Genomic DNA, 9,070 nt, shown 5'->3' with positions numbered 1-9,070 from the left:
AGTGAGGGGTTGGAGCTTCGTAGCCAGAAAACGAGCTAGGGCCTGAGTAGGTGAATTGATGGCACTCACTATCGGTCGGAGGGGGGCACCTTCTCTTTCGTATTTTATGTGCTATATCAAAAGGATTCTACTCGTGCAATTATTTTGAGGTAAGGCAAATATTAGATTCTGCTGGAGACTGGCTATACAGTATACGTAATAATAAGGCAAAGGAGAATATTAATTTCGTTATATTAACCGATAAAATTCTACAACAATAAGTATGTGAAAAGAAAATAAAAATGTTGTCATTTAGTTTCAAGGGAATAGAGAATCCATTTGACGTAGCATTACAATAGCGATGTGGGAGGGGAGGAAAGATATTCCCTTGTCACCTGGCTCTGCAAGCCAATGCAGCGAAATATGGGTCTTAAACAGCGGCAGTTTCCCTCTGCTTCCCTTCACCACTCTACCCCCTGACCTTCAAGACACACTCTCTTACGAGCTGTCCCACCCTGCAGATCTCAGGACGACTTTGAATGCAGTGTCAATTCCAGTACAGTCGACGCGAAAAATCATAATGCATCAGATAATAGTACATATTACCGGCCAGATGAAATATAAAGCAATTTACCAATAAAAGCTGTAACAGTTCTTCTACAAATTAAAATATATATTATTTTTAATTTCCTGTCAAAGCAAGGAGTGCTGCAGCTCTGCCAAGTCATACCGAAAGTTTAACCTGTCGCATATTTGTACATGCAAGGCATAGCCTACCAAAAGCCGCAAGTATTTGGGTGACACGTCCTTCACAATAGCCAAAATTTCTGAAGCAATAAATCACTAGTCTCTTACACACAAATGAACAACAAGGTCATGAGAATGGTTATGTAGACCTAAACAACTAAGACATAAGCAAATCAAGATTTCAGGTATAACTCCCCGTAAAGTTGATTTGAATAATTTCGAGGGAAAAATTGTTCCGGAGCCGGGTATCGAACCCGGGACCTTTGGTTTAACATACCAACGCTCTACCACTGAGCTACCCGGGAACTCTAATCGACACCGATACAATTTTTCCCTCTATATCCACAGACCTCAAAGTGGGCTGACAACCGTCAAGCAACCAACTTCGAGTGCACACTAACTCCGTGTGACTTAAATTGTGGGTTTCTGTTAACGAACAGTGACGTGTATTATGCAAATCAAGATTTCAGGTATAACTCCCTGTAAAGTTCATTTGAATAATTTCGAGGGAAAAATTGTTCCGGAGCCGGGTATCGAACCCGGGATCTTTGGTTTAACATACCAACGCTCTACCACTGAGCTACCCGGGAACTCTAACCGACACCGATCCAATTTTTCCCTCTATATCCACAGACCTCAAAGTGGGCTGACAACCGTCAAGCAACCAACTTCGAGTGCACACTAACTCCGTGTGACTTAAATAATTGTGGGTTTCTGTTAACGAACAGTGACGTGTATTATACAAAACAAGATTTCAGGTATAACTCCCCGTAAAGTTGATTTGAATAATTTCGAGGGAAAAATTGTTCCGGCGCCGGGTATCGAAGCCGGGACCTTTGGTTTAACATACCAACGCTCTACCACTGAGCTACCCGGGAACTCTAACCGACACCGATCCAATTTTTCCCTCTATATCCACTGACCTCAAAGTGGGCTGACAACCGTCAAGCAACCAACTTCGAGTGCACACTAACTCCGTGTGACTTAAATTGTGGGTTTCTGTTAACGAACAGTGACATGTATTATGCAAATCAAGATTTCAGGTATAACTCCCCGTAAAGTTGATCTGCAGGAATTGAATAATAATATTGCAAATGCTGTGCATAGCAACAACTTACTCTCTCTTTTCAGCTTAGGCCTACACATACCAGCTATTTTAAGCCTAAAAACTGAAAACCTAGGGACAATTTGTTGTCTTATATTATGACGAGGGGAATATGAGTTGCTTTAACATTCTGAACTTCAAGTAGAAAAAATGTTTTCAAGTGATATTTTACAATAGCTCGATATTTACTAGAAGTATGCTCTGATTTACAGAAAAATTTGACTTAAATTATTAAGAAAAACAAGCAATTCTCTCTGAAGCACTTAATACTTGCAAAATAAATCCAACATATCAGTATTGTAATGAATGATCATAGTGAGACAACAGTGTCTAAACACACTTCACAAGTTTTTATAGTTTTCATAATACTAGAGATTATATATCCACAAATATTACATAATGAACTCAATACACTGTAACTCACTTTGGAGGCTCGCAGTCAGTTTCATTATCTCCATTGCTCATCACATTACCCTTCTCTTGCAAAACACTTCAGAAGCCACTTAAAAATTCTGTCATCCTCATCATAAATACCACATTAATGAACTGTGACACACATATTAGTCTTAAACTGGAAACACATTAGCAGTAACTTGTTTTTATCTCACTACCGGCACAACTAAAGACATTTTTCAATCTTGTGTGGAATGTGATGTCAATATCCTCCATCCTCTCGAATTTTCCCCGCATAGATTCTTCAAAATGTAGCTACCTCACAAAGGACAGAGCTCTCTGTAGGAATCGTTTTCTCACGTCTGGCTTTAAAAGTCCAGGCCTTCCTATATCCAGGATTCTTAGTGAACTTTGTCATTACAAAGCCCTTCTCGAGTCGATTTATGCATTCACAGGCGCACATCCAACCATAATATCTGTAATAAAAAACCGCATGTGAAATAATCAATATATTTTTATACAAATTTTGGAGCAAGTGTAGAATACCGTGGTTCCACAACAGACAGAAAATACATTCAAATATAGCCTAAGCTAAAATACTATTTGCATAGTTAAATATTGTTTGCCTACTGTGCTTTACTGAAGAACATTTTAAATACCGGTAAATATTTATACAGATTAAATTGTGACATGTGCTTGTAATTTAATAGCAATAAAGAGTTTTCATTGTAAATGTATAAAGTTTGTTATGCTTAAAACTTTTAAAATTGTCTTATGTAGTTAATAAAGCTTAAATGTACTGAATAGTAAGCCTAACCTAGATTTCTTTTAAGATCTTCTGTTTCATAACTTCTTAAATATGATTGAAAATGGAAATAAACACTGTTATAATAGAGTAGCCTATATGTCAGCCTAATATAATTTCTGACTTTATCAGGACGACTGCCAAAATATTTAATTATTTAAATGAAATAACAAAATCAAAAGATATCATGTCATCAACTGATGTATGTTTTCATCTTTTGCACTATAGCATAAATATTACGTGGAATACGGTAAGAATACTTATATCTATATTTGTTAAACGAATTTAATTTTCTTATCTTGAAGGTATATCCATAAAATGAGCTGATAATCGGATATAATCCTTTATTTTTCCATGTTCTGAAGACCAGTAACACGGATTGTATTTGTTTGGAATCTTAATGGCGGCATTGCACCACGTGACCGCAACATCCAATCAGAAATGATACGTTCAATGGCCACACTGTATTCATAAAGTCACTTTAGCAAGGAAGAGAGGCAGTATACAAGGGCCTTGAAACAATCTTACAGTCCAGTAACACTATCAAACCGTGTAGTGACCGACTTTGAACAAGCCATCATAAATAGTGTAACAACTGTTCTTCCCGATACCCACGTGTTTCTTTCACTTGGGACAGTCGGTCTATCGTCGAGTACAGGCAGATGGGCTCCAAAGGGCCTACAACGATGGTAATGGCCGCCAAGTGAAAATAGAGACACACATGCTGCTGGCACTATCTTTATGCCCCCACAAGATGTTGCTCAGTGCTTCAGGGAATTTCGGGATGACGTGTCCGACATAATGATGCCAGTAGTGGATTACTTTGATGTAAATTACGTTTCCGGCAGAAGGACGCAAGGTAGAAGGCGTGCAGTTCCCCCACTCTACCCCATACAATTATTGTGGCACCAGCACAATGCCACAATACATAACCAACATCGAACCAACAACTTTTGTGAGGGCTTCCATAACCGATTCCAAGTGGTTGTTGGAAAAGAACACCAGACTTTCTAATACACCATACAAGAACTGCAGAAGGAGCAAGGAGACATGGTTAATGAGTTCCAAATGGGGCGGACTGTGCGGACACAACCGAAGAAGAAGTGGCTTCGCCTACATAAATCCATTCGGAACGTCGTTCTACAACAGCCGTGGCGAAAATGTCATCGTGCGCCGAGCCACTGTGTAACCTGCAACGTGCATAGTTGCTATGGAGGGAGGCGAACACACGAAGGGGAAATGAAGCAACTGTCTGACTTATTAACGGATTTCCATTTTCCTTACGTCAAGCACTTAAATACAATTTTATACAGTACAAGGCTACAAACTAATGTTTAGTACGTGTAACGAAGAAAGAAATGAAGAATGAAACATAGGACACATTATCACAACCTAAAATTAACTGTCTTCAGAATGTCTCTGCGACAGAGTTTCAAAATCAGGAATGATGTCACTTACTGCCAGTCGTAGTTGATCACGAAGGTATTTGTCTGTCAGTCATGATCTTAATTTGGTTTTTACTATTTTCATTGTTGAAAATAATGTGTCACAAACGTAAGTTATAGCGAACATGGCTTCAAAAGAGAAAGCGAAAGAACGAAGATTCGGATATTTATTTTTTGGCAAAGATTTGAAAAGTTCAACATTTGTCAAGTCCTTACATCTAGCTTTCATTTAACATCACATTGTAAATCTGTGAGTTTAAATTGAAGATCTAACCGCATTATTCGTACATCTGCTGAAAAAGGATCGACGTACAAAGATAATAATAATAATAATAATAATAATAATAATAATAATAATAATACTAACAATAATAATAATAATAACAACAACAACACTTAACCTTTTAATGTTTCATCAGTAACATGTAGTTTTATGTTATACAACCGTTTTCCTTGTAATACTTGTGAACAAATCATACATTTAATATTCTCATCATATTGGCAGCAAAAAAATGCGTCCTCCCATCCTACTTGAGAATTTCGTTTTTGTAGATGTAGGCCTACTGTACATGTATTCGAGAGAGACTTGCGACGATACGCCACTCGCAGTACAGAGACAAATACAAATGGAACGGAGTTTGACTCCAGTGAGAGAGAGGGTGGGGGTTGTGGGAGGTAGAAAACAAGAGGAATGCACGGCTATCATTGCGAGCCACAATGTGCTCGTGAGTCACATTTTCGCCACGGCTGTTCTACAATATCCCACTTACAAGGAAGAAAGTCGCCTCTTGGAATATCTGCGAGCTCAGTTTAATCTGTAAATTACTTATTAGAATATGTATAATAAAATGTATTATTATAACAATTTCGGAAAAAATAAGTCCTTCGAAATCTTTGTTTTCGGAATGGTGAATAATACGTATTTGTTTTCGGAAAAACTGCTATATCGGAAACAACGCATTCGGAATAAAGACCATTCCGAATAATCTGATTTCGGAAATAACACCGTTCGGAAAACAGGATTCGGAAATACATCCGGGAACGCTGTAAGACCTCTGATATTGTGAGTTCTTAACGTGGATGAAAAATCACAAACATTTCGAAACAGTTGTTCATTCGTATAATTATTTCTGTTAAATTAGAGATAGATGAAGATGTTCGTAACAGTTTCTTGAATTTAAAATAAATGTAATAATAACTGTAAACATAATATTATTGTAATACATTATGCCAGTGTTTCTGAAACATTTTTCCACTGTGAATTACTTTTAACATATTGTACAAATTTGTAATTCTTGTAGTCCATTTTTATTTTTATTATTATTATTATTATTATTATTATTATTATTATTATTATTATTATTATTATTATTATTATTATTATTGTTATTACACACTTATTGAAGTGGGTGTAACTGTAGAATTGAAACTATGTTAACCATATACATACTACATTGTCAGAAACTTGCATTTTCAATTTAAGTTAGTGTAAAGTGCACATTCGCTGTAACCAATGGACCTACTATGAACTTCTATAATATCTTCAAAAGAATAAAAAAATATGTAATAATTCTTGCGATGCAAATGTTAATATATTTTAATAGCATTTAGTAATTTTAGTCCCTAAATTTACATTAAAATTATCAATTATATTATTTCAATTTATGGCACACGTAATTATATAAAATCTAGTACTTGATTCTTCTGGAGGGTGGGATAAATATGTTCCTTTTTAAAGGTTACAAATGTTTTGTATAATTATTTGGTTTTAGGGTGGAAAGCAGTAGGCTCATTTCTGCTTCTGCATTTAGTCTATTTCGGTAATTTGTTTTCATGGATAAGTACGCAGAGAATCCAGATATGAAAGTAATATTACATTTCTTGTTAGATTTTAAGAGTATTAATGATATTAAGAATAATAAAATATAATAATTATTTATATTTATTTTGTAATATTACAATTGTATTATAGTAGTTATTATTGATGATGTTTCATGTTTTTATTGACACCAACAAGGCACCACTTATCAGGCAACTAGGCCAGGATGAAGGATCAGTGGAGCCGAGAAAAATTCTCTCTCTTCTTGGTTTTGGACATATTCTATGTCGTTTATGAAAGGTGAAGTAATTAAAATTTCTCCGCAGTATGTCAGCACTGGCTGTATAAACATTTTGTATGTAGTGTTCAAAGTCTTCCTAGAGCATCCCCATTTCTTTCCTGCTAGTCTTTTTAGAAGGGAGAATCTTTTACGAGCTTTTTCATTAATGTATTTCAAATGGTTGCTCCATGTTAACTCAAAAAAGTTTCATATCCATTGTTCAAGAATTAAAACAGAAAATCAATATCCCGAATTTGAAAGAAAACCTACAAATTAAACCAAACCCTTTAACTCTATTAAATATATAATATAATCTAAATTTAACAGAAGAAATACTAAAATCAGAAGTAAACACTGAAATACTAAAACAATTGTCTTTAGAGACAATTAATATTAGGTACTCTCCACAAAACTGGCTTCATTTATACACTGACGGATCCTTGATCTCCAGAGAACAAGGTGCCAGTGCAGGTGTTACGTGCTGTCTCTTCTCACTTTATAGATCTCTTGGATATGGAACAACAAGTTTTGATGGAGAAATCATTGCAATAAGTGAAAGTCTCAGGAATCTTCTATGCCACATCAATAAATTTAAAAATGCAGTTGTATTGTCAGACTCCAAAGCAGCTATTCTATCAATCGTCTCTAAACACACACCTTCATCTCAAACAGCAGAAATAACTAAAATGCTCTCTCAATTAATATCACTCAATAAAAGAATTGTATTCCAATGGATACCATCCCATTGTGGAATTTTGGGAAACGAGAATGCGGATACTTTAGCAAAGAAGGGCAGCACTGCTATTTACAGACCTGTTACTAAATCTACGTGTTACTCTGTGAAGAGATTTATTAAATCTACATACTTAGACTTCAACAAACAAAATTTGAAAACTCAATCCCAAGGGAAAAAATGGAACTCTCTGCATCAAAATCCACAGTTAATTCCCGATTTACCACGAAAATCGTCTGTAGCTGCAATTAGATTGGCAACAGGCCATGATTGTTTGGCCAAACACCTGCATAGAATTGGAATATATCAGTTCCCTAACTGTCCATTGTGCAACTCAAACCAAGAAATGGATTCGGAACACCTCAAAATCTGTGCGTCAGTGGCTGGTCATGATAATATCTTTGAAAAATATTGGAGTGCAAGAGGTCAAATGACTTTATTGTCAAACGCCTGGCTTTAGAAAACAACAACAACATATATTATGTAGTTCGGCACATCGCTATAATAACTGGGCCAGGAGATAATGGGGTACGGTGACTAGTACGGTATTTATTCTTCAAATGTAAATACAATTTACGATTCACAGAATTCCACACTTTCAGAAGCGCTGTATTATACGATTTATTTTGTTTGGATTTAATGATACGGAAGGATGGTCTTAAAACAATGTAATGTATTATAACCATAAAACCTCATTGTCCTTAGTAACTTTTAAATTGCGTCACTCGTTCGGTAGTGTTTTTAAATGTACCTGTCCAGTCGAGGCTTAATTATCAGCCCCCAATACACACATTTATTTCTAGAATCGCTATTGGCGCTACGAAACATAAATGTTTTTACTCCCCACTTATTGTTGCAGTTTTCAAGCTGGAATCGTAATAAACTTAGAAAGCTTACCTCAGTGGTTGTCCCATGGGAATCGAACCGAGCTCCTCAATACACGTACTCTTCATAAAGCGCTATCTTTGCTTGCTTTAATTGAAAACAAATATCATAATGGCGGTCCAATATGTCATTTGCATTGTTGAAGACGGTATTGTTACGCAATGAGCGATGAAAGCGAATTCCATAGAGAATGAAAAAATGGAACTATAGTCCCGTCGCTCTAATTTCCGGCAGCCAATCGCGTTGCAGGTCGGCTACATTTGAACGTGTGCATCTAGTGATTCGCTTATGAAGACGTTATTCAGTTGTTAAGGCTCGATAAATACTTAATATAATCGCCCGCCATTTTGGCTCTTTCGTTGGCGTTCGCAGAAAGCACACGGAGACGTTATTTGCCGCTCAATTATTTGCTGAATTACAGTGCGTTTGATTTATTATCATAGGAGCTACGACATGATAATGTTTAACGGTGTGGCAAATAGATTCCTCGTATGGTAGCTCGGGAACGAAAGAACAAAAATGGCGAACGATACTACCTACCTAGACTTTATAGAGCCTTCACTTCCTAAGACGTAAGCAAAGAGGCGGAGTCACGCCGGAAATAACAGCGTCGCGACTATAGTGTCAGTGAGTAGAAGCTAGTAGATGCTGTAGATAAGAAAATTGATAGTACGTACTTGGTTTGAGAACTTTCGACCTGATTTTAAATATAGGAAATTGAAATGTTGTAATTTTAATATGTTATATTTGAAACGTATTTTTAAGTTTTCTGAAGAAATTGATATAACGTACATATTTTTATGATGCAGTTATGACAGTTACGTATTGCATTTCTGTTACTTGAGTTTTATCAACAGTATCAACACACTAGAGGTTTTG

The 9,070-nt window shown here is 36.1% G+C and overlaps 2 non-coding genes across 2 annotated transcripts; both read right to left on the bottom strand.

Moving 5' to 3' along the window:
- Window positions 1-959: 959 nt before the first annotated feature.
- On the bottom strand, window positions 960-1,031 carry TRNAN-GUU (transfer RNA asparagine (anticodon GUU)). Its single transcript has one exon. It is a non-coding gene; the product is annotated as a tRNA-Asn (tRNA).
- Window positions 1,032-1,244: 213 nt separating this feature from the next.
- TRNAN-GUU (transfer RNA asparagine (anticodon GUU)) lies at window positions 1,245-1,316 on the bottom strand. The gene has a single exon. It is a non-coding gene; the product is annotated as a tRNA-Asn (tRNA).
- Between the last annotated feature and the right edge of the window lie 7,754 nt (window positions 1,317-9,070).

Source organism: Periplaneta americana, chromosome 15 (assembly GCF_040183065.1).
Source record: "Periplaneta americana isolate PAMFEO1 chromosome 15, P.americana_PAMFEO1_priV1, whole genome shotgun sequence".
NCBI classification, from domain to species: domain Eukaryota; kingdom Metazoa; phylum Arthropoda; class Insecta; order Blattodea; family Blattidae; genus Periplaneta; species Periplaneta americana.
Note: the sequence above shows the minus strand (reverse complement) of the source record. Positions and strands in the feature narration are given on the sequence as shown.